Here is a 22,806-nt window from a genome sequence, read left to right on the forward strand (position 1 = left end):
AATTGTGTGATGACCGGCTGTTGCCACAAAATCTGACCATTTGTACGCTCCATCAGACAATTGTTGACAACCTTTCCGTGGACAAATGTTGGATGGCAGCTTTATAAATTTTCTGCAGACAATGGTCTGTTGTCAGATTTCCTGAGCGTGTGTACACAAGTCCGTCAGACAAAAATCCAAAGTACAAAACATGCGAAGCAAGGACGTGTCGGTCTTGTAAACTAGTGTTCATAATGGAGAATTAACATTCGTGACAAGGCAAATTGTCCCGTAGTTTTTAAGATCAAAAAGATACAACTTTTTTTTTTTTTTAAATGTAACTACCTACTCCCAAACTGTCATTTGAAGTAAAACACATAGCCAAGAATTGCATTAAAGAAAACAAATAAAATTAGACATGCTTATCTGCCAATAGAACTTAACCAAAACGTGCATTCTATGCATCCAAAAATATATAAAATATACCAAATCAAATCACTATTCAACCAAAAAATAAAATAAAAGCCTTATGCATGTGTCCTGCTTAACATAGGGGGGTCAACAATGCCAAGAGTTGGTGAAAGCAGGGGTCTGTTATCCAGAGATAATTCCGAAAAACATCCAGATTATTCTCCTGGAGCTCCCCCAGCAATGGCATATAACATAATTGGTCATGATTAACCACTTTCTGACCGCCGGCAGTCAAATGACGGCCAGGCGGGCGCACCTATTGTGGCGGGAGGCCGTCATACGACGGGCTCCTGTTTAAACAGGGAGTGCGTGCGCATCCCCGTTTCTTCGGTGGCGGCATGTCACGGAGACACCGCTCGCCACCAAAGGGGGTGAACAGCCATTATTTATGGCTGTTTACCACGTGACTTCATCACGGCCGATCACAGATGGTCACACCCCACTGTGCATGGCGCATGCACGTCGGTGGCGGCGTGTTCGCCGGGAACACTGCTCGTCACCGACGCTGGTAAACAGCCATTGGCCGGCTTTTTACCCACGTGATCGGCTGTGAAAGGATCACTAAAAACGTAAACAAACCGTGGTAACGAGATGTTACCGGGTTCTTCTCCTCACACACCGATCGTGTGTGAGCAGGGGATTGCGGTAACATCTCGTTACCGCCTACAGTGTACACTAATCACACTAATTGCCCCCCCCCAATAAAGAGGACCTGTCACCACCCCTCATAGTACCTGTCCCGGCCCATTAGAGTACCCGAGTACCCGTCACCAGCCCATCAGCGTACCCGAGTACCTATTTGCAGCCCATGTCTCAGAACATACGTTGGGGTGTTTGCTTTCCAAAATAGGGCAATTTTGTCGGTAATTTCACTGTCCTGGTGGTCCAGGACCTTCAAAAGTGTGATAGGTAGGAATGAAATGAGATGAGTCATTTATGCTCCTAGAACGCCTGAATGTACTACTTCAATGTTCGGCCTCTATATGTGGCCAGGCTGTGTAAAAGTCCTACAGATGTGGTATTGCCATATTCGGGAGGAGTAGCAGAATGTGTTTTGGGGTGTAAATTTTGCTATATACATGCTATGTGTTAGAAATATCTTATAAATTGACAACTTTGTGTAAAAAAAATAAAATAAATGTGTTATTTTCCACATATTCCAAAAACTTCTGGAAAAAAAAAAAAATGAACTGTTAAAAAGACTTATTATGCCTCACAGATTATACGTTGGGGTGTTTGCTTTCCAAAATGGGGTCATTTTATGGGAAATTCCATTGTCCTGGTGCTCCAGGGCATTCAAAAAAGAAAATACCTTCATTTTGCTAAGAATTGTGGGAAAAATTACAACTTAAAAAAACTCCCCATGCTACTTAATACCTTGGAATGTCTACTTTGTAAAAAGGGGTAATTTGGGGGGGTATTTGTACTTTCCTGACTTGTTAGTGTCTCAAGAAATGAGATACACCTGATGTACCGAAGGCCTGATCAGATGTGATCAATTTTCAGCAATTGGCACCATAGTTTGTAGACTCTATAACTTTCACAAAGACCAAATAATATACACTAATATGGGTTATTTTTACCAAAGATATGTAGCAGTATAAATTTTGGACAAAATGTATGAAGAAAAATTACTAATTAGCAAAAACGTAAAACGTCCAAAATCACTCAAACTTCTACCAACACGAAATTAGCAGAAGGAGCCCAAAAGGTGGCGCTTGACAACTGGACTTCCTCTTTATCACCTCGTAGTACATCTAGTATGTCACTACATTCGTGTTTGTTGGCAGACAATTGTGTGCCGCTTGTAAAGACAAGTTTTTCCAACACCCTTCGGACAAGGTTTTGTCTGCCGAAAATCTGATCGTATGTACGAGGCTTTAATCTGTATGTGAGTATATTGATACTATCTACTTATTAATATATATATATATATATATATATATATATATATATATATATATATATATATACATATATACATATATACATATATACACACACATACATATACATACACACATACACACACACACACATACACATACACACATACACACACCAACTTTATTTTCTATACATACACCTTTTTTAGTTTAAATTTGTTTCAGTCATCTATTTTAGAATTAAATCAGGAACCTAGAGGAATGATATTTTTATATCCTTTTGTTATATTTTTTTTATTGTCATCCCTGGGGAGGTGGTCGGGGTGATTGCTCCGCCCCCCCATGGTCATTTATATGTTTGCTTCCTGCTGGCTTTTGAACACGTGATCTGAGGAAGGGTAAACATGTAGTCCCTGCACTATTCAAGCATCGGCAACTTCTGAATTAAAAAAGTCATTTCAGTCTTACCTGTGCTGCAGACCCTTTCCGATCTTCCCTGGAACACGCTGGCAATCCTGCTCAGTCTTCCCCAGGCGTCTTGTGCTGCGTGGTCTTTGGCTGGTGGACAGTCCCTCGCCTCTGGCATCTTGGTTCCACTCTTCACGTCCATCTCCCTGGGCTCCTGAGTGTTTTTTACAGCCTCATTGAAGTTTTGTTATACTATCAATTTTATTTTATTTTGGATACATTCGTATCCCCTGTCAGCTACATATATTTTGATTATTTTGCCAATAGTTATCATATATGGATTTTCCATTATTGCTTAACCATCCTTCGAAAACAAACACCACTCCACCTGTTTTTCATATGTTTCTTCTCTTTTTGTCTTTTGAGATTGGGAGCAGTAGCCTTAGTTTGGCAAATAATTTGCCAATAGTACTACCCTGGTCACCCATGTTTGCGCCTTGATTCTGTGGATATTTTTGGCTTTCAGTCTCTTAATGCTCCTTACACAGCCGCTACAGGTTTCACTGAGGCCTGTTAAGCAGCTGTACAGATACATGCGCCAGAAGTTTGTTATAAGCAGACTGGCTTTTACAGGACAAAGATTTCCCACAGGGGTTTCACCTGCTTGGTGCTTTAAAGGAAAAGATCTGGCAAGGGGATTTCCTTGACATTGTCACTGTTGCCATCGGCTGAGGATTTTTCTTTTAGGAACCCTGACAAAGTTCATGACGGGTCAAATGAGGATAGGCGCAGGCCAATCCCACGTTCCTTTTTTAACTGGTTGCAGGGTTTCTGCACATTCACCAGTGTTATAGCTGAAAAGTGCCCTAAGTTATGTGGCAGCTTATTCCAGCATGTCGATGTACTAGAGGCTTCCAAAACTTTGGGGGTTTTGGGTGGATTCACTATGATGAGTCTTTATGTCAAAAGCTAGCAATACATCCATCTTTGAGATGGGGAAAGAAGGATGCAGGGTTGTGGTTAAACCTTATCCTACTGCAAAAAAAAAACCCAAAAAAAAAAACCTGTGTTTAGATTGCCTGCTAGTCAATCGACAGTTCAAGCTTATTGGAAAGGAGTTTGCTTTGCTTATGAGTTGCAATGTAAGTGAAGAACATTCTGTCGCTACAGGCATGAATGCTCTTTTTGTACAGGCGTTCATCCTGTGGCAAAATGCCATAAGGCTTCAAGCGCTGTTCCCACTAAGTGCGATATGTTTCAGAAAAGCTTGCACTCTAGTGAGGCTACAAAACATGCTCCAATGATTGTAGCAGTACCTAAACATGGCGAAGGCCCTTTTTCTGCTTCAGAGTTTTGCAATGGGTTTGCCTTTGCCTGAACTCTTGGATGAAGGTTGTGTTTTTTTACCTAATCCTAAATCTGTCACTTGTTTCCAGCAGGTAGAAGGAAAAAATATACTAAAAAAGGAGGAGATGGAGGAGGATCACCTTTCTTATCCCCGTTTTCAAATTTCGCCTTTGGCTGTGGTCCCCAAAAAATAACCCAGTTTGTTTTGATTAATTCACCATCTTTCCTTTCCCAAGGGGTCTTCGCTTAATTATGAGATTGATTAGGTTTTTTTTCTGTATCCTATTCCACTTTCAAAGATACGATCTCTGATTAGATCGGTTGGTGCTGGGGTCTTGTTGGCAAAGTTGGCCTTTTGGCTCTTGCCCATTCACCCTTTGGCGTTCAAATCTTTGGTTTTAATTTTTTTGATAAATGCCTGCTTATCATATGCATACTTTGAGGGTTCCTCCTCCTTCCTGAATTGGGTAGTGTGTTTTGAATTAGGTTGGGAGGGTATAGTACATTATTTAGATGATTTTTTGTTCATAGGCCGTCTGGAACCCAGCGTTTGTGCAGAGTTGCTTTAGCTATTTGTTGAGGTAACTATGTTTTTCGGTGTTCCCTTGGAAGCCGAAAAAACGGTTTTCCCATCAGCATCTTTAGAATACCTAGTTATTACTATTGATACGTCAATGGGGTTTCTGCTACCTTCAGCAAAAATGGACAGAATCAGTTCCACGATTGCGATCTTTTTGGATGGAAAAAGATCACATTTAAGAGATGCAGTCTTTGCTGGGCCTTTTAGCATTCACATGCAGAGTTCTGCCTATGTGTAGGGTGTTTTCCAGGCGCTTGTATTTAGCTACTGCTGGTTTGAAATCCCATTATTCTCACATCCGCCTTACGTGGTCGCTTAACCACTTGCTTACTGGGCACTTAAACACCCTTCCTGCCCAGATCAATTTTCAGCTTTCGGTGCTCTCACACTTTGAATGAAAATTACTCAGTCATGCAACACTGTACCCAAATTAACTTTTTGTCCTTTTTTTCCCACAAATAGAGCTTTCTTCTGGTGGTATTTGATCACCTCTGGGTTTTTTATTTTTTTGCGCTATAAATTAAAAAAAGACCAAAAATTAAAAAAAAAAAAAAACGCATTTTTCTTCGTTTCTGTGAAAAAATGTAGCAAAATTATAAATTTTTCGTCATAAATGTTGGCCAAAATTTATACTGCTACATATCATTGGTAAAAATCACCCAAATTAGTGGATATTATTTGGTCTTTGTGAAAGTTAGAGAGTCTACAAGTTGTGGTGCAAATCACACAAAATTGATCACATCTGATGTACTGGTGGCCTCATTTCTTGTGACCCGAACAAGCCAGGAAAGTACAAATACCCCCCAAATGACCCCTTTTTTGAAAGTAGACATTCCAAGGTATTTAGTGAGAGGAATGGTGAGCTTTTTGATGTAATTTTTTCCCACAATTCTTTGCAAAATGAAGATTTTTTTATTTTAATTTTAATTTTATCCACAAAATTGTCATTGTAATAGGTTATTTCTCTCACGTGGCATGTGTATACCACAAATAATGCACCAAAATATGCTGTCAATCCGGACAGTTCCAATCCAACTACCCAACTTGAGATGGCAGTGCTAGGATCCCTTGAAGAGCTCCAATTCTTACTTTTTCGCGGCCCCCTACCAGCTAAACGCCCTCCATGCGCACCACTTTGCGTGCATGTGGGGGCAGGTCTCAAAATCAAAAATCCCGCTTTCCAAACTGAACTCCGATTTTAACATTCCACAGTCCTATTTTTTTTTCGATTCATGCAACTATCACATGCCTTTGGTTACCAATTCTCTAATTACCCTCTTCAACTGATACAGTCTCCTCCTACAGACCTCCTTAGATCCGACTGTGCAAAAAAAAAACACCTCTCAACTATACTCACATTTGATCACCATTTCTCTCCCAACTCTGGAAAAGCTGAGGTCTAAGTGGCTCCACGACATCTGGGAGTTGGACAGTGACGACATATGGGATTTCCCTTTTACATCCCTGGTCTCTCCAAGAGACCACCTGATACAATTTAAAAAAATAGCTCACCTTTTTTATTTTACCCCTCATAGACTGCAGAAAACGAACCCTGACTCACCTCCTGGGTGCTGGAGATGTGGTGGGATTCCTGGTGACTTCACTCACATTTTCTGGACCTGCCTGGCAATTGTCGATTACTGGAGGTATTGGACTTTGCCACGCAAATTACATCTGTGCAAATACAACCATTCATGGCGATCTGCATACTAGGTCTGGTTTAACAACTAATCCCTAAGGTGGCGCGTCGCACGCTAGTGGGACTCCTAGCCCACAAAGCCATAATCCTTAGCTGGCGCAGACCAACCCCCCCCCCTCCTCTTTCCTTATGGAAACAACTCATCAACAGCCTACCTCTCTATAAAAAGGACACATACGCAAATAGAGTTTGCCCCAAATATGACAATCTGGTCTAAATGGCTGGCGGACCCCTCTTCTGCCTCGGAACCCTCTTAACAGACTTGGCCCACGGTGGCTCTCGGGTGGGTGTGGACTGTGCACAGCAAATATAGCAAGGGTCCCCCCTGTTGTGCTCCAGCATGAACCGCATTACAGAGTGACCCATTGAACGGTGCTACTATATATGGTATGACGAATCGAGCTTTATGTATGCTGATTATAGATAAGATATGCAGGTGGCCTTATTACCATGCAAGACCAAAGTATGTTTGTTTGTTTTCTTTTTTCTTTTAATTGCAAATTAATAAAAAAGGAGAATATATATTTTCTCTTTTTATTTATATATATATATATATATATATATATATATATATATATATATATATATATATATATATAATCTCATTCTTACCTAGACTATTTCCGGACATTGGCGATTCCGAGTGGAGATAAGCAACGTCTACAAGTTGAAGTCCACATTTCATATAGGGTAACAAGAAGCTTCGGCTACAGAAGCGAACGCTCTACACACCTAAACCCATGGGGGGCTTGGTCTTCCCAATCTACAGGCATACTATCAATCAGCCCAGATAGCCCAGCTGGCTTACACCCCAGCTAAAAGTTCAGTCCCCCTTTGGGTCTACATAGAGCCACTTGCATGCCACCTGCTTGCAACATGTGGCTTCCCAACCGTAAGTGCCCACCTATTTTATCACACTCCTTAGAGGTATGGGATAAAACGCACAAACCGAGGCTTTTATCACCCCCCCCCCCACCCCCCCCTACACACACACACACACACACACACCACTGGCTCCCATTTTCTGCAACCCGGTGTTTCCACCTCGTCTTGCTCTGCAATTGTTTCAATGGCGGCTCAATAAAGGACTGCTGAGAATTGGAGACTTTCTTAATGGGATCCAACTATACACTACACAGGGTATCTCGAAGACAATTGTTTAATGCCGCCTGCTGAGATATTTCGATACAATCAAATCTCATAGTTTGTTAAATCCAAGCTTAAGCAAGTGGTGGGCCCCCTTACGCTTACCACATTCAAACTGACTTGTCAAACTAGAGGATTACAGAGGGGTCGGATATCTGCAATATATTCCTCCATTACTGAACCAGATACTAAGCTTGCTTATATGGACCAATGGGAAAGGGATCTGAACCTCACCTTTGATTTGACAGATAGGCAAGATATTGCTTATCAGCTATACAAAATTTTCATTAATACCACCCTTGAGGCCAACTACAAAATGCTCTTACGTGGGTACCTGGTACCCACTAGAGTAGCTAAAATGCATCCTTCTACCTCGCCTAGTTGCTTCCAATGCTGCGGACAGATTGGGACAATGCATCATATCTGGTGGCACTGCCTACTAGTAATCAGATTTTGGATACGGATTTTTTAATTTAATCAATTCGGTGACAGGAGTAAACATCCGCAGGTCTCCGGAGAGTGCGCTTTCATAATTTACCTGATGAAACACCCAAAAAAAATTAAAAAATCATCAAGACTAATAAATTACATATTATTGGCGGCGAGAATTACAATTGCAAGACACTGGAGTCTGGAATTCGTTTTGACCAGGTTAAAAGTAAACTTAATTGGATTATGATCAACGATAAGCTCACTCATATTCTTAACAAAACAAAGATATTTAATAAGATATGGGATACATGGATTGATTACTGGACATGTGCAGACTAGAATATTTTGTTTCGTTTTTTCGTTTTCGTCCGTAAATTTTAATTTATTTAGTTACTCCCGAAATTAGTTTTTATTTATTTCGTTTTTCGTGCAAAAATTGCATTCGTCCGAAAATCCACATGAATTATGGTCGAATCTGTCTTGGAAGGCTTATGGTATCTGTCGAATGGATAAAGAAGATTCGATGGAGCTGCTAAACTATATAGCCTATAGGCGGAGCATTCGATTGCCGAAATGTACGATTGCAGTGTCGTATAGTTGCGACGATCCCGTCGAATATTATTATAAACGTGCAACGATCCCGTCGAATATTATTATACGTGTATGTTTTAAGTTGCTATGTCGAAACTGCGTCGCTCATGTCGAATCTGCGTCGTTCATTTCCGTGCGTCTCCGCCCCAGCGTCCGCCGTCCAGGCAGTCAGTGGAGACTGGAGATCGAAAATGGCGGCGAGCAGCAGCAGCAACACCATGCGCTCGGCCTCGGATTCATCGGAGGAAGCACTGGCAGGGCCATCTACTGTGGCAGCAGATGTACCAGTCAGGAGATCACAGGGCAAGAGGGGGAAACAGGTTGCATCCAGCAGGAAGAGGAATATCACCTCATATAGAGTCCCAGGTCCTCATAAGAGAAACTCTTCCTTGCTGGATGCAGCTGTGTGGCCCCCGCTCTAGAGAGACCACACCAGAATGGAAGAGGCAGAAGTGGGAGGAGATAGCCCGGAAGGTGGAGGAGATGTACCACCACCAGCGTGACCCGACTGCCTGTCGTAAAAAATTCAGCGACCTAAAAACGGTAAGTAACGTTTCTGATTTATTTAAAAAAAAATGTATTTACATTTTAACCACTTCAGCCCCAGAGGATTTGGCTGCCAAATTACAGTGCCAATTTTTGCGATTCTGCACTGTGTCGCTTTAACTGAAAATTGCGTGGTCGTGCGACGTGGCTCCCAAATAAAATTGGCTTTTTTTTCCCCTCAAATAAAGCTCTCTTTTTTCTTTTTGTCTTTTTGCAATAAAAAAACAATTATTTATAAAAATGTTTTTCCTTCAGCTTAGGCCGATACGTATTCTTCTACATATTTTTGGTAAAAAAAAAAAAAAAAAATCTCAATTAGGGATTATTGATTGGTTTGCGCAAAAGTTATAACGTATACAAAATAGGGGGTAGTTTTATGGCATTTTTTTTATTATTATTTTTTTACAAGTAATGGAGGCGATCAGCGATTTTTATTGTGACTGCGACAATATGGCGGACATATCGGACATTTTTGGGACCATTGTCATTTATACAGCAATCACTGCTATATAAATGCAGTGATTCCTGTGTAAATGACACTGGCAGTGAAGGGGTTAACCAGGGGGTGGCAGTGTAGGGGTTAAGTCTGTCCTAGGGGAGTGTTACTAAAGCCTCATACACACGGTCGGACTTTGTACAAACTTTTCCGTGGACTTTTGTACAAAGGGCGTGGTCCACAAGTTTGTATTGTATACACACGGTCGGACTTTTTGATAACAAACACGAACGTAATGACGTCACAACGTACTGACGCTGCTTCAAAAGAGGACGTTCAGTGACTCCAGCGCTACCTTTGGTGAACTTCTGTATTGTAGTCTGATCTTTTGCATTGGTTCTGAGCATGCGTGTTTGTACCTTGTACAAAAGTCCGATACTTTTGCGTACACACGGTTCGGACTTTGCTCCATCGGACTTTTGTTGCCAGAAAGTTTGTCCGTTCGCACAGCCAACAAAAGTCCGATGAAAACAGAAAAAGTTTGTCCGATGGAGCGTACACACAGTCGGATGTTGCTCCAAAACAGCTAATTTGCATGTTTGTTGTCAAAAAGTCCCACCATGTGTATGGGCCTTAACTTTGCGTGGCGTGGCTGTGTGTTAGTGACTGAACACTGATCTCTGCTCCAATCACATGTAGCAGAGATCAGTCACTTGTTGCTAGGCAGAATGGGGAGATGCTGTTTACAATGGCATCTCCCCGTTCATCCGCCCAGCGAGACGATCGCGGGTATCCCCACAGCGATGGAGCCCGCGGGACCCCCGACCGGACTCATGGGGGTCCCGACTGGCGGCACGCACGCGATGGCAGGGTGGCATATAGAAATGCCCATACCTGCCCGTGGCATTCTGCCGACGTACATGGTCGTGCGCCGGTCAGGAAGTGGTTAACTGACAATTGGACGCTCCTGCGATGTACTACCCAAATTAAATGTATGCCCTTTTCCCGCCACATATAGAGCTTTTATTGGTGGCATTAGATCACCACACTGGGTTTTACATATTTTGTTATTGAAAAAAAGAGTTAGGGCCGGTTCACACTGCGGGCGATGCGAGGCGACACCGACTTGCCTCCCCGCGACCTGCCGCGACCTCAGCGGCGATTTGCAAATGACTTCTGTATAGAAGTCAATGCAAGTCGCCCCGAGGTCGCCCAGAAGTAGTACAGGAACCTTTTTTCTGAGTCGGAGCGACTCGAGTCGCTCCTCTCAGAACGGTTCCATTGTACAGAACGGGGGCGACTTGTAAGATAGCGGCGAGGCGAGTTGTGTCGCCTCGCATCGCCCGCAGTGTGAACCGGCCCTAAAGTATAAAAAAAAATAAAAATATTTGTTATGGTGGCTGGACTTAACCAGCTTGCGGACCTGCCACCATATGTGGAGGGGTCCAAATCCACAAGTGGTTAATGCAAAAGACACAAGAAAGGAAATTTACACCATACACAGTTCACACAAGCGCCTAATTAGAAAGGTGGACTGGACAGTGGACATTTATATGAATATTTATTTACTCGGCACAATCCCAATCGTGTCTTTTATATTTTATTATGGACCAAAAAAGCATACCTTTTTCTTAAAATGAATTTGGTTAATAAAAAAAATGTGAAAATCTTGGGCTAAATGAAAAAAAGTGCCTAATCCAAAAATTCCATTTGCATTTCATACTACTGGTTCATTCTACAATTGTTTCCTGTGTTGATGTCATTTTCAGATTACAATTGTAGATTAATTATGGAACCCGTTTCTCTTCTCTTTTTGTTTTGCAGCTCCATTGCACGTAAACGCAGGCAGTCGGGTCGCAGAGGGAAGCGGGTGCCTCTCCTCCCCCATGAGGCGGAGCTGTTAGAGGGCATAGGGGAGGAGGAGATCAGCCAGCTCCTGGCTCATCAAGGTTGGTGTCAGCATTACATTGTGCAGGAGGGTTTTTTGATTGTCAAGCATCAGGCATTCACCATGTTGTGTTTGATTTTATTTAAAGATCGTATCCAGGAGCGCCGCCGGAAGCCGAGGCCGGAGGAGGAGTCCTCCTCATCATCATCCTCTGCATCAACACCCAGTAAGTAGTACTGTAGTAGTGACACTAATACAGTGGATCCTTTTCCATTTATCCAGCCTTCCATTGTCGATTCCAATGTCATTGCTTCTCACCCAAGCAGTGACAGGTGGAGCCTCTATGACGTTCTGTCAGGTAACGCAAGCGCTTGTGTAACTTACGTAATCTGACAGAACGTCGCCGCTCTGAACTGAGGCGCCTGATCAGTGTCGTGCACCTAGCACTCACCGCTGGAACCAGGACAGGTAAGTGCCTCCCTGTTTTTAATTTTTTTTACTGTTTTTGTAATTTATTTTTGGATTGCCATGCTAATGGATAATTATTTAATTTTATCTTTATACAGTATTTATTTATAGTAATATCTTTAAAGCTTGAACATTGTAAAGTTCATCATTTCTCCTTTATTATTAAATAGGTCTCGTCATCGTGCAGTCCGAAGGGGAGACTGAGGAGGAGGAGGAGGCTGAGGCAGCAACACCCACATGTAAGTTAGTATAATCTTGCTGGTATATCTGCTGCTGAGTGATCATACATGTTTCAATGTTTTTGTACTAATGTGTGCGAGATTGTTGTACACTGCAGATTGTAATTGTCTTTTCTATATTTAATTGATCAACAGCTGCTGAGCAGGAGGTGGAGGAGACCTGCCCTGGAGAGGCTGCTGGGGATGCGCCGGAAGGGGCAGATGCAGGGAGTAAGTACAACTTTTTTAGTATTTTCCAGGGAAATAGTATTTTAAATATGAAATGCTGGTGGCATACACTGACTGCTCTGTACACACTCAGCCCACCCATTACATGGCACAGTAAATCGTTCCTTCGCTGTCTGCAACTTTAAGGACAGTATGATATGATATCAGTGTTCAGTTCAGCTCTTCCTGATAACCCCTGAGCTCCCTGGAATGTCCCCCCTCCCCTGATCACTGCACAGCAGGTTGGAAGCAGAGGATGTGTGTGAGTGATGATCAGTGTCCAGCTACACACACAATGCTATTACTGATATCAGTGCTGTGCAGGGCAGTCAGTGTGTTGGCTCTGTTTGTTTCTTTCTTCTGCTGGCGACCAGGCTGCTGCCCACTACTAGTCCATAGGGATTCTCCAGGTTACTGCTGCTGATACTAGTGCAGCATTTACTAGAACTGGGCTGTATTTTCCTTCACTTGCAGCATCTGAAATTGTCTTTTTCTCCTCTCCCTTCCACCAGCAGCTGCAGGAAAAAAATATAGCCAATAATTTCTAAAATGCTGCCCCCCCCCCCCCCCGAGGTCTGCACACCCGCTGTGCCCATTATGAGGGGTTCCCACCATCCCTGTGCTAGTTTCTGGGGTCTTTACAACTGCTGTGTCCATTATGAGGGGTTCTCACCATCCCTGTGCTGAGTTCCCGGGTCTGTACACCCGCTGTGCCCATTATGAGGAGTTCCCACTATCCCTGTGCTGATTTCCCAGGTCTGTACACCCGCTGTGCCCATTATGAGGGGTTCTCACCATCCCTGTGCCGAGTTCCCAGGTCTGTACACCTGTTGTGCCCATTATGACGGGTTCCCACCGATATATGCAGTGTCACCTCCATCAGTGCAGCCTAGGTATCACTCAGTGCCCATGGGCACTGATAGGTGGTACTGAAGGGCCTGCACTGATTATCAGTGCCTTAAATTATCTGTGTACATATCCCCTGTACAGGGCCAGTGCTACCTATAGACAAGGTAGGTGCTGGCCTAGAGCACACATCAATCCTGGGTGCCTTACCGATGCCCCCCACCCACCACCTCCAGGCTCAGTGACGGACTCCACCCCCAAAATGTTAGCAATCTATAAAAAGGTGGGGTATACATGGGCAGGGCAAAAGGGGTGGAGTCAGTGGTGGGGCCAAAGGGGCGGCAAAATTAGGTTTCGCCTAGGGTGTTAAAAAACACTTTCCTCATGATGTCTGATTTAGTGATGTCCAGTTCATGAATGAATCGTTCTTTTGAATCGATTATTTTCAGTGAACTGGATGAATCGATTTATCTGAGTGAACTGATTCGTTTGAAACACTTCACTCTGTGCACTCAGTACATAGCAGAGCAGGCCTGGTAATATGATCCTTGAGTGAGATCAGCTGACTCTAAGCACAGTGACACTCAGGAACTGGATACAAACTTAAAACAAGAGTCAGGAGTTCACAGTACACCGAGTTAACCACTTCAATACTGGGCACTTAAACACCTTCCTGCCCAGACCAATTTTGAGCTTTCAGCGCTGTCGCACTTTGAATGACCATTTGCGCGGTCATGCTACACTGTACCCAAATGAAATTTTTATCATTTTTTCCCACAAATAGAGCTTTCTTTTGGTGGTATATGATCACCTCTAGGGTTTTTATTTTTTGCGCTACAAATAAAAAAATACCGAAAATTTTGAAAAAAATAATATTTTTTTGTTTCAGTTTCAAAACTTTTTAAATAAGTACGTTTTCTCCTTCACTGATGGGCACTGATAAGGCGGCACTGTTGGGCACCAATGAAGTGGCACTGATAGGCGGCACTGATGGGCGACACGGACGGACACATGATAGGTGGCACAAATTGGCACGGATGGTCGGCACGGATGGGCGGCACTGATGGGCGACACGGACGGACACTGATAGGTGGCACAAATTGGCACGGATGGGCGGCATGGATAGGCGGCACAAATTGGCACGGATGGGCGGCATGGATAGGCGGCACAAATTGGCACGGATGGGCGGCATGGATAGGCGGCACAAATTGGCACGGATGGGCGGCACAAATTGGCACGGATGGGCGGCATGGATGGGCGGCATGGATAGGCGGCACAGGTGGGCACTCATAGGCGGCACAGGTGGGCACTCATAGGCGGCACAGGTGGGCACTCATAGGCGGCACAGGTGGGCACTCATAGGCGGCACAGGTGTTATGCTATAGTAAGGGATGCCAATCAGTGATGCCCATTGTGGGCACTGATTGGCATCCATTATGGGCACTGATTGGCACCCATTGTGCTAACTGGCATCCCTGGTGGTCTAGGGAGGATTACCTTTTCCCTGGTGGTCTGGTGGTGTCCCTGGTGGTCCAGTGTGGTCATCCTCGGGGGGGCTGTGCTGATAATCGATCAGCACAGACCCCCCCCTGTCAGAGGAGCAGCCGATCGGCTCTCCTCTACTCGCGTCTGACAGATGCGAGTGAGGGAAAGCCGATCACCGGCTCTTCCCATTTACACTGTGATCAGCCGTGATTGGACACGGCTGATCACGTGGTAAAGAGTCTCCGTCTACGAGTACGACTTTGACTCTTTACCGAGATGGTAGTTGCCGGGTGTCAGACTGACACCCCGCAACAACGATCGCCGCGATGCGCGCCCCCGGGGGCGCGCAGCGGCTCATAATCCTGATCACGTCGTATGACGTCCGGTCAGGATTATGAAACCACTTTGCCGCCGTCAATTGCCTATAGGGCGGGCGGCAAGTGGTTAAATAAAGAATCATACAAGTTGTTACCGAGTTAAAGAGTCATATCAGTTTTTAGAACCCAGTACACTGAAAGAATCACGAGTCACCACCAGTAAAAAAATACACTAAACCAGTGATCAGGTGGTACGGACAGCCTCAGGCCCTTTCACACTTGTGCGACTAGTCCTGCGACTTGAGACTGCAAAGTCGCATGACAAGCCACACACCATGATTACCAACGAGTTCAGTTCATATCTGTGCGACTTCAAAGTAGTTTTTGTACTACTTTTGTCTGACTTTGATGCGACTTGTGGCAGAGACATCAAGATTACACAAACATTGCTTCAAGTCATGGCAAAAATCATGGCAAAAGCATTTGACTTTCAAGTCGCACAAGTGTGAAACTAGCTCATGGTAGTGGTAGTAAAATCTGATCATTCCTGCGCATGCGCTGTAAAGGCTACGGGCAAATCTGATGGCTAGCAATGTTAACTGGAAAGTTGGCCCATCAGAATGCAGTTCACATGCACAAAAACCCACTTTTCATTTAGGCTCCATTTCCACTTGTGCAACTTGTCCTGCGACTTTGTACTCTATGATTTCCAATGAGTATTATTCGTATCTGTGCGACTTCAAAGTAGTCCCTGCACTACTTTGGCCCCACTTTGATGCAACTTGAGATCCATAGACCTCTGGAATACACAGGCATTGCTTTAAAGTCGCATCAAAATTGCGGCAGAATTGTACAACTTTCAGGCTGTGTTGGCCTGAAAAGCCTGAAAGTTGCACGATTCTGCCGTAACTTGAAGCCATGCCTGTGTATTCTGGAGGTATATGGACCTCAAGTCACATTAAAATGGCCTAAATGAAAAGCGGGGTTAGTGTGCATGTGAACTGCATTCTGAGTCAACTTTACAGTTAACATTGCTAACCATCAAATTTGTGGAAACCTAGGCTCAGGGCCAGTTCACACTGCTGCATAGTGCAAAATCGCATGCGATTTGCACTGCAGTGCAAATTACAGGCGATGTCCGTGCAATGAGATTTCAGCCATACAGATAGTATGACTGAAATCGTATCGCATTCGGACTAAACTCGCACTGGAACCTTTTTTGTTTCCGCACCAGAATCGGATCGCATGGCACCCATGCGATCTGATTCATGTCCAAACTGACACTTTGCAGTGCGACATGCTAACTGAAATGGGGGTGTCATTAACATTGTATGACACTCCCCAGCAGTTCGCATAGGTCGTTGTGAACTGTTGTGCGAGTCGGGTGCGATGGAGGAACCCGTAGTGGAATCGCAGGGTTCCCGCATCGCACAAGTGTGAACCCAGCCTAACACAGTTGTTTGCGTATCACCAAAATTCATGACACTGAGCTAATCTGACAATAGGCTAGTGCTCTGCGCCGATTAACTAAATCAAAGTAACCGTCCCCATGTTACCATGTTATGTATGGTTAGAGTGAAGAAGCCATGTGTAATGTATGTATTGTATTATCTATCTAATGTATTTGCTTTTCCTCACAGGTGAAGTCTTTATCCTGGAACTTCACCCGGTGGATGAGTCCAACCTGCCCGCGTCTGGTTGGCCTGACCGTCCTTCCTCAGCAGCTTCTCCAGGGCCCTTCCATCCTCCAGTATCCTCCCCCCACCTGGATACAGCCATGGGTGCTGCCTCCTCCTCCTCCGTGCCTCAAGCCGCGGTTTCCCCACCCCTCCCCCCCCCCTCCAGAGCCACATATAGATTACCTGCGGTGCATTTTGGAGGTCCAAGAAAGACATTACGCCTATTCCAGGAGGCTAGGGCGTTCCTTGGGCCTCCACAATCGCCGTCAGTATGTGGCTCTGGAGAGGTGCCGAAGGAGCCTTCGGCACCTTGGTGAGCAGATGGCTGGGATCAATATGTCCCTACAGCGTCTGCTCACCAGGTTGGGGGAGGATCAGGATATGTAAATAGTTTTTAGTTTATTTGTATATATTTTTGTCTGTTTTTATTTTTCTACATTAAAAAAAATTGTTGTTTAAAACTACTTGTTTTCTTGAGTTTTGCTTTCCTTGTTCGATTCATTATGATATGTATGTGATGTTGTTTCTCTAAATTAACTACTCCATTTATAGTTATAAACTTAGTAGAGGCCTTATAAAATTGTGCTTTTCCTACATTTAAACCATCAGGCTGAACTTAGAAAATTTAAGAGATTTCTCTCTACACTATTTCACTGTGCAGAGGGTAATCCCATGTATATTGTGTCCAGCAGTGGCGGAATTATCAGAGTCGCAACAGTCGCAAGCGTGACTGGGCCCTGTAGTTAACAATAAAAGTAGTGTGTATCTATCACAGGGTGGTTTCTGTGGATACACTCAAAGTTAAAAAATCCAATTGCCACATCCTTAAAATAGCTTGAAATAAAGCAAAATGAGGGGAAAAAAAAAACAGGGAAAGGGGAGAAAAACCCACACACAAAAAAAACCTCAAAAAACTGTTGGTTATGTTGGACTTTTTAGGCATAATATTATATTTAAGTACACAAAAGGGAAAAACAAGAAAAGAAAAAGGAATATAGAAAAAAATATTTATTTATATAAAATATAGAAGAGTAAAAGCATATCAAGTACTGCTTTATATCCTGTCTACATTAGTACATTTTAGGCAATAACCTAACCATATCTATCAGTTATATATACCCGAAGAATGAAAAATTGTACATTAATATTCAATATAAGAAAGGATTACGCTAGACAGGGTATTAATTACAGAACCGATCTTAAATATATTCTGGCGCTCTACATGTTTCGTGTTTTGGTCAACGCTTCCTTAGGAGCTTTATCAATTTTTTACATTTCTTCATGGGGGCACCCCAAGAGAAATATGCAGGAAGAAAAAGGAGAACCACAAGAAAGTATTTCTCTAGGCAGATAGAGCGATTTTCACATCGACATCACACTTTTATATGTATAGGAGCCTGCGGTTGGCATAAGGGCTTCAGATATTTATGGTATAAGGCATCAACGGGAGGTGATTTTGCACCATACTCTTAAATTCAGTTAGCCAATTCCTGTATCTTCTCCAACAAGGTAAAATGTAGGCGAGCTTGTCTCAATAGCTTCAGGGTTCAGAGGGGGACCTTTGAGCCCCTTAGGTGTCTTCCTCTACCGGGAGATAGGGCCCTGTAGTTCACCACTTCAGGGGGCACACCTGCCTGTCAGGGGTTTGTGTCTGTTGGGTTCATGCCGCGGGGAGGGGGGGCTTTCATCAACTGTGAGGGGAGAGACCGTGAGAGAGAAGCACTCCGCCCCCGCCTATCCATAGGCAGAGATACTGTAAGGGATGTGGAGCAGACACTTAAACTGGGCTGACCAATTCATTGAAGGCGACGGAGGAGCTCTCCCCTCTGCGATTGCACAGTGTTTAAGGATGAGATCGGTGGGGGGATGGGATCAGTAAGAAGTCCCCCTGCAGTACCACCATTGCCCCCCTGCAGTACCACGGCTGCACTGGGGGACACAGGCTGCACTGGGGGTCACACGCTGCATGGGGGGTCACACGCTGTACTGGTGTCCACACGCTGCACTGGGGGACACAGGCTGCACGGGGGACACAGGCTGCACGGGGGACACAGGCTGCACGGGGGACACAGGCTGCACGGGGGACACAGGCTGCACTGGTGTCCACACGCTGCACTGGGGGACACACTGCACTGGTGACACAAGCTGCATGGGGGGGGGGTCACACACTGCACTGGTGACACAAGCTGCATGGGGGGGGGTCACACACTGCACTGGTGACACAAGCTGCATGGGGGGGTCACACACTGCACTGGTGACACAAGCTGCATGGGGGGGGTCACACACTGCACTGGTGACACAAGCTGCATGGGGGGTCACACACTGCACTGGTGACACAAGCTGCATGGGGGGTCACACACTGCACTGGTGTCACAGGCTGCATTGGGGGACACACGCTGCATTGGTGTCACACGCTGCATTGGTGACACAAGCTGCATGGGGGGTCACACACTGCACTGGTGACACAAGCTGCATGGGGGGTCACACACTGCACTGGTGACACAAGCTGCATGGGGGGTCACACACTGCACTGGTGACACAAGCTGCATGGGGGGTCACACACTGCACTGGTGACACAAGCTGCATGGGGGGGTCACACACTGCACTGGTGACACAAGCTGCATGGGGGGTCACACACTGCACTGGTGTCACAGGCTGCATTGGGGGACACACGCTGCATTGGTGTCACACGCTGCACTGGGGGACACAGGCTGCACTGGTGGACACAAGCTGCATGGGGGGTCACACGCTGCACTGGTGACACAAGCTGCATGGGGGGTCACAAGCTGCATGGGGGGTCAGACGCTGCACTGGGGGACACACACTGAACTGGTGTCACAGGCTGCATTGGGGGGACACATGCTGCACTGGTGGACATGAGCAGGCTGCATTTTTTGGGCATGGATAAAGTTGTTCATAGAAGCTTCCTCTTGACAGTTATGGTTACTTTAAATCAGAAGCAGAAATGTTTTACTTTTGTTATACATTGTAAAAAAAAAAAAAAAAAAAAAGTATCAAAATAATGCTTTTTGGGGGGGGCCTTCCTGATTTCTTGCACCGGGCCCTGAGGTTTTTAGTTACGCCTCTGGTGTCCAGTCACGCCTTTCAGCTTTCCCTCCACCAGAATACACAGCAGATAGTTACAGCAGGGGTTAACCATACAGCCCTCAACAGTTTACAGGGCATAGGTTGAAGGCTTGCAATCATGAGGGCAACAGTTAACTGGACAGAGGTTCACAGGCTGAGGCTAGCTCAATCACAAGGGGAAACAGCTCAAAGGGCAGGCATCATTTCCAGGGCTTGAGTAACATGGCAGCAGGGTAGATTACTCACACCAGTGACTTCAGACAATTGCAGATGGTCATGAAACAGGCGGTGTAATTGTTATTTGTTATGCAGTGATCTTCCTCTGTCTGCTTACCAATACCTCCCCTCATGTGTTCAGACTAAGAGGCCAGACACTTCCACCTGGTGGTTTTTATAACCTCTCCTCTAAGCATGGCTCCACCCCAGGCCCTATCAGGGAACCTTATATTAACCTGTGCACCGCAAGCTAGTAGTGATTAGAAACCACTAAAGTATCCAAGGTGTGGTTGGGTTCCTGCTTGCTGTGTGCTCTACGTTTGTCTCTGTTACTGACATTGGTGTGTTCTCAGCGATTCCTGTCTGCTTGTGACCTTCACTTTTTGGCATGTCCACAACCATCCCTGTCTGCCTGTGACCCGGAACCTTTGGTGTGTACTCTGTTCCAGTCTGCTAGTTGCCCTGAACTCTGCCTTATACCCTTACTATCATTGTTGTCCCAGCCTGCTGCTTCCTTCTCTTGTAGTCTACTGAGAGTGTGAGCTGTGAGACCCTAGGGGCCGCGTCCTGGAGCCAGACTGCTGCGAAGTCCATCCTCACCACTGGAGGCTCTGGTGAACACCTGCTGGCTCTTAGACTCCGCGCCCAGGGGGAATCTATGCTCCAGCTCCCATTGGGATCTGTGTTAGTGATCCTGTAGACCTGTGTCCTGAATCTCCCTGGGTACAATCCGCAGCAGTCAGTCCTAAGATCAGCTACCTGTACCTAGCAGTGCACTTCTATGGAGTGCATCTGTCACCTGGTCTCAGGAGACCTTACAGGCAGAGGATAAGAGAGGGCCCTGGTGTCCCCTGGGTCAGAGATGGCAAATATGAGGGGTCATGGGCATCTGGGTGCAGCTCAGCAGTGACCAACTAATCTATCTTGCATAGAATCACGTTTCCAGCTGTATGTTTCTTTGTTCTATGTTGTGTTGGTAACATCTTATTTCCAGACCATCATACAAAAAAATGGTTAAATTAGCACAGGTTGCTATTTGTATGTACAAAGACAGCAACACGTGAGCAGTAGCGCCACGTCAAGGCTTCAACCCTTGCTACTGTCCATTCACACAACATTCATTCATGCAATCACACACACTCTAGTCACTCTACACATACACAATTACACATTCATTACAAAAAAGGATGATGGAAGGAATAAAGGGAGTAATTGGATTGCTTGACAAAAACAAATTCTATTTAAATCTTGGGGTCACACCGAAGAGAACTGCTATTGTGAATGTCAACTTCAAGTGGTAAGAAAATAAAAAAAAATGCTTTTCCTCAACATTTGGATGGTTCCTCTGAGCTCCATGTATCTTCTTCACATGGTGGCAATAATTCGGGTCTCACAAGTTAAAGGGTAGGGTAACCCAGCTTGGGGAGGTTAAATTTGAGGAAAGTTATTTGTTCCATCAAATGGGGTGTTAGTTGTGCACGGTGTGGATTAAGGATGTTCCCAGTAAAAAACTCTCTCACTTTGCACACTGGTTGGAGGACAGGATAGTAGTTTCTGGGCAACCAGGCAAAGACCAGGCCACACACTTTTCTTACCATCCCAATAGGTCAAAGGGTCCTCTGTAGGAAGCAAAGGGGCTTCATATAGGTAGGCCCTGACCATTTCAGAGGCACTGCTCTCCTCTCGATTACCTGCTGCTTGACCTGCATCCACCAGATTGTCAAGTGCCTCTACCCAACATGCACATGTTCCACTCTGTTTTTGAGTGATGGTGTCAGGCCTTGAAATAGCAGTCATTGCAGGTGAATGTTCCAAATCGGCCTCATTCAGCATACCTCTTTGTTGCTGCAAATTATGGACTCTTTCAATGAGTTTTTCTTTCCAGTAGGAAAGGCTGTTGTCTCTGAGTGCCAGTTTACCTTTGATCCTGGGATCACACAGGGTAGCCAGCATGAGTTCAGGGCTTTTGCGGACACGGTCATTTAGCCGATCTTTTAAACTGTCTTGTAGCTTTCTGATGAAAGACGCTACATCGGCATGAAGTGGGCTGCCACAAACCGGCTCACTGCTTTCTAGGAATGATCGCATCTTATCAATGAGATAGGTAAACAAGGGTATGACCTGTCCTAGGCTGGCATTGCTCTGACTCAAGTTTTCCGTCACATTGCGAAAAGGTTTTAAGACAGAAACAAGCTGGCCAATTATACACCAGTCATCACGTCCCAGTGTGGAATCAATCCCAATGCTATGGTGAGATGATATATTGTGGATGGCTGTCTTTTGCTCCAAAATGCGTTCCAGCATTTCCAGGGTATAGTTCCACCGGGTGCTGACATCTTGTTTCAGGCGATGTATGGGGAGCCCTGATTGTTCTTGCTCCTCCCTCAACAGTTGACTAGCAACTACACTGCGGTGGAAATGCCCTGCAATTTTCCTGCAAAGGTCCAAAATGTGAGCAATCTTGTTGTTTTTCTCCACTGGGATTGCACCCTTGACCACTAAATGCAGTATGTGTGCAGAACAGCGCACACCAAACAAAAGATCCATCTTGGAGTGCTTTGACCATGTTTGAACCTCCGCCTGTCACTATGAACCCAACAGAAACATTGGTGTCTGCCTGCTCTCCAAACCAATTGGCCAACATCGCTCTAATTGCCCGCAATATGTTGGCAGAGCTGTGTCTATCATCGCGGACTTCTGTGTGCAGCAGGAAAGCTTGATAACCCTGCTGGTCTTGAGCTGCAGACCTGCTTCCTGATGAAGTTTGAGCTCTTGCAGTAGTGCCACCACCAACAGGCACAGTGGCCTGCCACCAGTGTGCAGTCAAAGACAGGAAAGCATGTTGACCGCTGG

Source organism: Lithobates pipiens, unplaced genomic scaffold (assembly GCF_037356315.1).
Source record: "Lithobates pipiens isolate NorthernLeopardFrog02 unplaced genomic scaffold, aLitPip1_a1.2 Scaffold_19, whole genome shotgun sequence".
NCBI classification, from domain to species: domain Eukaryota; kingdom Metazoa; phylum Chordata; class Amphibia; order Anura; family Ranidae; genus Lithobates; species Lithobates pipiens.